We start from the raw sequence: 8,121 nt of genomic DNA, 5'->3' as shown, positions 1-8,121 counted from the left end.
GAGGGGAGGAGGCAGCGAGGAGGTGGCCCTGCAGGACAGAGGAGCATGCCCGTCATTCGGCAGGCTGGGAAGGGGTTAGAGGGTGCTCTTCCGCAGCTGGGCCTGTGAGCCTGTTTCCTTCAGCATGTGGTTCGGGCAGCCGAAGCTACTCTACTGTTCCAAGGAGCTAGGAGCCCAAAAAATCATGGGGTGGCCCAGAGGCAGGAATGTGAGGCGCCACCCTGCCCCAACTGATAGTGTTAAGGTCCAGCCGCAGGTCTGTTCTCCAGGGGTCAGACAGCGGCACAGTCCTGCCAGTAATCGCCATTGCCACGTGTCCTCTGGCGCAGGGACGTGAGACCACGCATGGTAAATGCCTTGTTTCTGGGCTCTTCAGCCACCAAGCCGCAGGATTAGGCCTCTGTCCCCTGTGCGACCCACAATGACGGCCATTCGTCTTGTTGGCAGAACCAGAGCTGCACCTGGAGCCCTGGGAAATTCTGTTATGGCTTCAAGCCCTGCAATGTAGGGAAGTGTAGGGGGCACTGGGACATGAGCCACAGCACCTCAGAGGACCAGGGGACGATGGGTGGCCTTCTGCTGCCCCACAAACCGGCATGTGGTCATTGCCCGGGCGCGGGCTGTCGGGACTAACCTGGGTCCCTCAGGCCCCAGATGCTGCCTCCTCAGACGTGCCGCTCATCTCATTAGAACCCGAGTTCCACCCTGGAGTCAAACATTTTGATAATGTGTCTTCTTGAGACGTGCTGAGTAAATCCTTAGAATATTTTGCAGTTGTCGACGAAAATAATCCATAACCAATCTATAAATGAAAATTTGGGTGAGTTTATTCTGAGCTTAAATCTGAGGATTATAACCCGGGGCCTTTCTTCCCGAAGAAAGAAAGGGCACCAAAGAAGTGGGGTGCACAGAGTGGTTATGTACCCCCAGAGAGGATGTTTCACATAGGATTGAAATGTCCCTTTTACAATAGTGGCGAGACTGCTCTGTCGGCACAGCAATTGATGGAAACAGCAGGTAGGTCTTCTGTCTCAGTGAACGCAGCAGGGTGGCAGTCTGTTGTCTGGAGCTGAGTGGTGACAGGTGAGCTGGGTGGTCAGAGGTGAGTGCAGCAATCAGTTCCTAGCCTAAGGAAAAATGCTTATCCCTAAGGAAATGCTAATGCGGGGGGGAAGTTGCACCTTTATCTCAAGGGCCTTTGTTCTGGCCATAGGAAATGTCTAAGCAGATATGCAATGCGTGCTCAATAGCCACAGTCAGTCCCTTTTGGAAAAAACAAAGTCAGGCTGAATTAGGTTTATACCAAATGGCTTCCTCATATGCTCCAATATATCCTATTGCTTGGCATTTTTATTTGTCACAGTTATAGCTGATTAAAAACAGAGAATTTAATACACGTATTTAGAAGCAGAAACCGTAGAAACAAGGGACGGAGCTAGTAACTGAATCCACCTGTTGCTTTGGCCCCTTCCCCTGTCTGCTTCTGCACTCGATTGATTACATGGTGCATGAATGTCTCTGAAATAAGAGAAAAGCTGAACTGAATGTTGACTGAGCTTCCACGGGCCGTGCTAAATTAGGGTTCTGGACCCAATTCCAACGTGTGTGTGTATGTTGCGGGGGTTTCCCACGCAACACCAAACAATTCTTGGACATCAGCAGGGTCTTCAAGAATTCAACTCAATTCTGACACTATCTACCTGGAGATTGCATCACATCCTACAGGTTAAGGGCTCAGTCCTACATTACTGACCACCGCCCCCCCACCCCCCCCCCAGCTTCAGATGCCAATTGCAAGCCCAGATTATCACCTGTCCTTCTGACTAAGCGGCTGTAGATCCCAAGACCCCCTCCTCAGGTTCGATTAATTTGCTAGAGGGGCTCACAGAACTCAGGAAAACACTTTACTTACTAGATCACTGGTTTATTATAAAAGGATACAACCCTGGAACAGCCAGATGGAAGAGACGCAGAGGGTAAGGTGTTGGGAAAGGGCGCAGAGCTTCCACGCCGTCTCCCAAGTGCCCCTCTCCCCACATCTCCACGTGGTCACCAACCGGAAGCTCTCCGAACCCAGGCCCTTTGTTTTTTTGTGGAGGCTTCATTACATAGGCATGGCTGATTAAAGCACTAGCCATTGGCAATTGATTCCATCTCCAGCTCCTCTCCCCTCCCCAGAGGTGGAGGTGGGAGTTCAACACAACAATGACGAGGTAGTTGGTCCTCCTGGCAACCAGCCCCCTTCCTTACGGGGGTCCAGAAGTACCTCATTAACGTAACAAAAGGCACCTCTACCATGCTCAACACTTAGGAAATTCCGAGGGTTTTGGGAGCTGTAAGCCAGGAACTGTGGATGAAGACCAAATAAATATGAGAAATGTATTTTGATCATCGGAATGACCAAATATATATTTCTTATCAATCACGATATGGCACTCAGTTTCCTCGTTTTACTAAACGGGGAGCCCCTGCAGGGGAGACACAGACGCCCTTCTCCTGCCCCGCCCAGCCCTGCTTCGACGAGCCTGCTTCTCTCCCTTGCTTGCATCTCTCTGTAGCCTTTGGAGAACATTGTGAGTAGATCACACTCAATTTTCTACATAATCAAAACTGATAAAATCAGCGTCCGTGCCAGGAAGCAGAAGCTAGGACGCACCTCCTGAGCAGAGGCCGCTCTCCCTGAGCGCTTCGCTGGGCAGACTCACGAAAGCCGGGGGGACGGCCAGGGGGACGGCGCCGCTCTGGGCCTCAGTCCCCGCGTCGCCGGAGGACTGGGTTTCCTCCTGGGCCTTTAACAACTTCCGCACATTTTATGAATTTCTCTGAGATTAACGGTCCAGTCGTAAATGTAATATATGCACCCATAGTTAATTCACATGCTCGTTTTAGAAAAATTGGAAAAAGCCAAAAAGGTAGGAAAAGATCATTCTTAGTCCTGGCACTCCCAGGAAGTGAATATTGATGTTTTATAGTAGAGCATGTCCTTCCAGTGAGAAGGCGCTTCACACCGCTCCCTCTCGAGGAAGAATGAGGTGTAAAGAAAGCCATTTGTCCTCTGCCCAGACACCAGCTGCTCCTTCTGCGTGTATGTATGTTGTCATGTGTTTCCAGGGCACGCCTCCTCTCAGCTGTGATACTGACGGCAGCTGTCAGCATCTCCACGTCCTCACGGGCGCTGTGGGCCGGCCGCTCACTCCTCTGGCCTCACAGGGCTCGTCGCAGTCCTCCCAGAGCTGGGGGACTCAGCAGGCCTCCGAGCTGTTTCCTCAAAGCCTAAATGAGGGGAGGGGCTGTCAGCGTTCTACCTGATTCTCCGTCTTCCTTCTTCTGTGTTTCCTTAATTTCCTTGGAGTTCTAGGGATTCTGCTGAGGTTCTTCGTATCTGCTTTGAAACAGCAGAAGCAGAGGACCACAGCTGCGGCCGCAGAGACTCCAGCCTCCTGTCACAGATAAGGAAACTGAGGCTCGAGAGGTGGGCCCAGGCCCCGGCACGGGAGTGCGCCAGCTTCCTGACCAGAGCCGGCCCTCTGCGGGCTCACGGCATCACAGCAGGCGGGCTGAGCCGGCGCCCTGCCCCGAGTTCGGAGCTGCCCTGGCACCTCTCTCAGCAGCGAGTCTCTGGGAGGTAAACCGCTCAGGCCCAGGCGCCGACCCTGAGAGCAGTGCGATGTGGGTGGTGTGTGTGTGCATCCTTGTGCACACACCTGTACACACTGGGCCCCAGGCTTAGGCTGAATTCCCCATTAAGGCAACATTTCTGGGAAATTCTAGGGATGTTTGTAAACACAAAAGCTAAGGGAAGCCGAACGTCGTCCAGCAGGGGAGGATCCGCTCTATGTCACCTGTTGCTGCTGGTTTTCCCTCCTCCAGAGCCGTCTTTCCCCTCTCTGTCAGGTTTCATTTGCTTCTTTGGTGGGTTTCCATGCTGCCCGCGGCCCCTACTGGCCTGTGCAGGAGGGAGGCACTGGCGTGCGTTAGCTGTAGACTGCAGCCATTGCCTCACAAACGAGCGTAGAATGATTTTTCAAACACAAGTAAAGTCACGGCTGGTAAATGCAAAGTAATTTAAAAATATCCCCAATTTGTTCTGACTTTGGACATGGTGAATTTTCTGCTAAAGATACAACTCCTATTATATGGAGGGATACAATTTGGGGCATTAAAAAGTAGTTAATCCGCGTTCTCAAAATGTGGGCGACCAACTTCCCCTCAGAGCCCAGAGTTTATGGCCTGGCGAGCTCCTCTCAGGTCGATTCAAACAGCATGCAGGATTGGACCAGAGCTGTTACACACCCCCAGCAGCAGGGCCCCGCAACCACCCCCGCCCCCCACCCCGCCCCTGGGCCCTGGCTGTCCTGGAACCTGCCCTCCCTCGCCAGGGCCCCCGCCCCTGCCCTGCTGCCGGGCGAGGGCTGGCTTCTGGATCTGTTCCTTCCCTCTCCCAGAGGGCGGAGCAAAGCTCTTCACTCACACCGCCCACCCTGGGCAGAGTCGACGTGTGGGAACAGTGTTCATCGGCTGTCCCTCTCTACTCCTGACCACCTGCCCTCTGAGGTGCGGGTGGGATATGAGACAAGTACTCTTCCTACTGTACCAAACGCAGACAGAGCTTCCAACCAAAGGTGCGCATTTATGGCAGCAAAGTTTCCAGCATCCATGACGCGGTAACAAGGGTCGAGTGAATGTGCTTGGGGAGGAGACGTGCCCTGGGCCCCTTAAACTCGACTGCGCTGGAGGCGCCCTCTTCCACTGATTGTCAGGCTGTCCCTTATCTGCACACATGGTGAAGCGCCCAGTCTTATATGTAGAGCTGGGTGAAGGTTCACATACATATGCACCCAGGGAGTCACCACCCACATCAGACAGGTTTCCAGCACCCTGGAAGGTTCCCTGACACCCCCACTCCTGCCCCCACGACCCCTCCTCAGCTGGAAGTATTGGACCCATTTACAGACAGACGACTAGGGCTAGACCTGGCGGTCTGGTCCCACTGACACCATCCTCCCGGCGTGGCGTGAGCAAACCCTTACCTACACTGCCCTCTCTTGTGGAGCTGAGCATAGTGCAGGACTGCTGTTGTATCCCAGGAAAGAAATTCGGAAGCTTTTGGACCCCGGGGTGCTGGGATGGTGCAGGGGAGGGTGCTGGCAGCCCCTTGCATCTGTCTGCCTCAGGGCGACCACCTGTGCAGACAGAGCTCCTGCCAGCCCCTGGCAGCCCACCCACCCACGCTGTGCTGTGCCAGGCCGCACGCAGGGGAGGGAGAGCATGCAGAGGGGCCCCTGGGTGCGGGGCTGCCTCCCACATCTCCCTACTCCTTCCTCCTCCGCAGCCCCTTCCCCTCTGTCCACGTGCCCGAGTGTGCAGCTCCCACCCCCACATGCCGACCTGAGAGCCGCCATCTGTCTTCCCTGCTTCCCCGGGCCTGCGCTGCCACAGTCCTCCCCTCCACGGCGCTAGCCGGGCCCCGGATCTGAGTGAGAGCTGGAGGTCTTCCAACTGTGCTTGTATATCCCCAGGGGCTGGGGTGCCAGAGTGTGAGCCACCCTCCCCCCTTCTGATCCTGCTTCAAATTGCAGGTCGACCCTTTGAGTATTTCCTGGCCCCCTCCCTCACCGACTGCGCTGTACCTGGATTTTCCTTCCCCTTCTTCAGGTGTCCCCGGGGCATCGTGACACTGTGGGGCTCACACCTGTGACCCTGGCCTTTGCCGCGCCTCTCCTTCAGTCAGCTAGGAGCCTCTCTTCAGCTTAGGAAGTGACTGCATGGAAAGGAAATGTAGCAGAGGCCCCAACATGCTGCTCTTCCACCAGAAACACCTGCTCCTGCTCCCCCCACGTGCGCAAGGGAGAAACTCCCGAGGAGTCTTGCGCAATAACGAGGCACAGAACCGGCTTGTGAACAAACAGCTTGAATTTTCCTGCAGGCCCCTGAGTACACACACACCCCCACACAGGTACTACAAACTTGTAACTGATTTTCTTTCGTAAATGAAGATGCAACTTGTGACAAATCATATCCAGTTAGTGCCTTGAGTTAGAGTAGGCTGGCTAAAAGGGGTAACTGGAAGTAACTGAAAAACCAGCTTAGTGCCTTTAATAAATAGAATTTTTTTTTCTCACATAAGGCTAAGCTGTGGCTTTGGTTCAGGGGTTGAGTGATAACTGTTAACTGTAATTCTTTTGGTCTTATCCTCATACTTGTTGCTGCCTGGCTACAAAATGGCTGCCCCAGCTCCAGCCATCATATCCATTCAAGGTGGTTGGGTTGGTTTCTGGGTATGCACAAGTGAGTTTATAAGAGAAGAGACAACATGAGTTCTAAGTGCCAAGCGCTGACTTAGAAGCTTGATCCCATGTAATGCTACAGTGATTCTATAAGGCAGGTGCTAGTGTTGTTCCCACTTTAGACAGGAAGAAACTGAAGCTTAGAGAGACTAAGAACTGGTGAGTGGCGGAGTTTGGACTTGAGCCCAGCTCTTTCAATGTGCTCTTGACCTTTAAATGAGAACAGAGGGGCCGGCCCGGTGGTGCAGCGGTTAAGTGCGCACGTTCCGATTCTCAGAGGCCCAGGGTTCGCTGGTCCGGATCCCGGATGTGGACGTGGCACCGCTTGGCACGCCATGCTGTGGTAGGTGTCCCGCATATAAAGTGGAGGAAGATGGGCACGGATGTTAGCTCAGGGTCAGGCTTCCTCAGCAACAAAAAGAGGAGGACTAGGCAGTAGTTAGCTCAGGGCTAATCTTCCTCAAAAAAAAAAAATTAAAAAAAAAATGTGAAAGCACCTGCAATACAAGGTCGTGGGGTGAAATGTCCTCTAATGGGAACACACAGAAAGCGTTATGAAAGTTTTTTAAAAAGTGGAAGATCCCTTCCGGCTGGAGAAAGGAGTAAGGCAGTGAGGAGCGCAGGGTCTCGAGGGAGGGCATGACCTGGCACACGGAGGAGGGATGGGTGTCCCACCCCTGCTTGGCTTCCTCCTTCCACCCAGGAGAACTTAAGGTCAGTCACTGCTCCAGAGGAAGGCCCCTCATGCTGGCTGCGCTGCGCCCTCTTTGGCCCTGGGGGGGTTGGAGGGCGGCTTCTGGTGGGTAGCTTGCTGGGAGCTTAGGAGCAAGGGCACAGAGGCCGGACGGCCTTAGCTCAGCGTCCTAAAGGGGGAAGGAGAGAAATTAGAGAGACCAAAAAACTCTCCAGTGAAGTCAATTTTCAGCAAAATTCTGGAGAAGATTTTTAAACAGATAAGTCAAGCCAAAATAAACAAATTTTCTTTTCTGAGTACAATCTTCTGGGGCATTAGACGTTTGTGTGGGTCGTAGCTGATGGATACGTGTACCCACAGAACCAGGGTCCTTCCAAGGGAAGCCTCTGGTCATGTGCCTAGGGCTCTGCATTCACCCAGTCCTGTTGGACACTTTCTAATCAATAATTTTAAGGAAGACATAGATGGAATGCCTTAGAAATCGCAGAAAAGCCAGATCTGGGAGGGACAGCTTCTGAGCTGGACTATACAGTAAAAATTTTAAAAGATTTTGAAAGACAGGAGGCTTGGGGCGTGAATAAATAAAATGGACTCTAAGGGGATTCATACAATACCTAGCACTTAGATTCAGAAAATGAGCGGAGCTGTATGGGTTCGGGAGTCCTGGTGGGTCCTTGAGCCCTGTGAAGGGGGCAGAGTTGGCCACGGTCCCACACTAGCCCACACTGCTGGCCCCGCGTCCAGCAGAGCCAGTGGCAGGAGGCGTCTAAGAAGGCTGCCCTCTTTGTTGCGTGTGCTCTGGGAGGTCTCTGGTCCTTGAGTCTGTGGCCCCACGTGGTCTGACAGAGATCTCCTTCACTGCTCTCTTTAGCTCACCCTTTGCTTGATTTGACATTGGCTTGCCAGCTGTAAAGCTCTGACTGTTTTCCAGACTTCCAACAAGGTTGATTGTGACAGTTATTCACGTTTTTTCGAGGTTCTGTGGAGGGATGGCCCTTGGAGCAGCCACTCAGGTGTTTGCTGGGGTCACTGGTATACTTGCTGCGTTCTATCTAGAACGCAGGTGTCAGCCCTGCGCTGCCCCTAGCCGGCCCCGTCTGCTGGGTCACGTACAGCCAAAGAGCCGGGACTAACCGAGGT

The 8,121-nt window shown here is 53.4% G+C and overlaps 1 long non-coding RNA gene across 1 annotated transcript; it reads right to left on the bottom strand.

The window, feature by feature from the left end:
* Nucleotides 1-809: 809 nt before the first annotated feature.
* LOC138917796 (uncharacterized) lies at nt 810-5,833 on the bottom strand. Its single transcript, XR_011426224.1, has 2 exons — nt 5,631-5,833; nt 810-3,440 (listed from the first exon to the last, which is right to left on the bottom strand). It is a non-coding gene; the product is annotated as an uncharacterized lncRNA (long non-coding RNA).
* Nucleotides 5,834-8,121: the final 2,288 nt, after the last annotated feature.

This window comes from Equus caballus, chromosome 15 (assembly GCF_041296265.1).
Source record: "Equus caballus isolate H_3958 breed thoroughbred chromosome 15, TB-T2T, whole genome shotgun sequence".
Classification (NCBI taxonomy): Eukaryota; Metazoa; Chordata; class Mammalia; order Perissodactyla; family Equidae; genus Equus; species Equus caballus.
The sequence above is the reverse complement of the archived record's forward strand: the minus strand, read 5'-3'. Positions and strand labels throughout refer to the sequence as shown.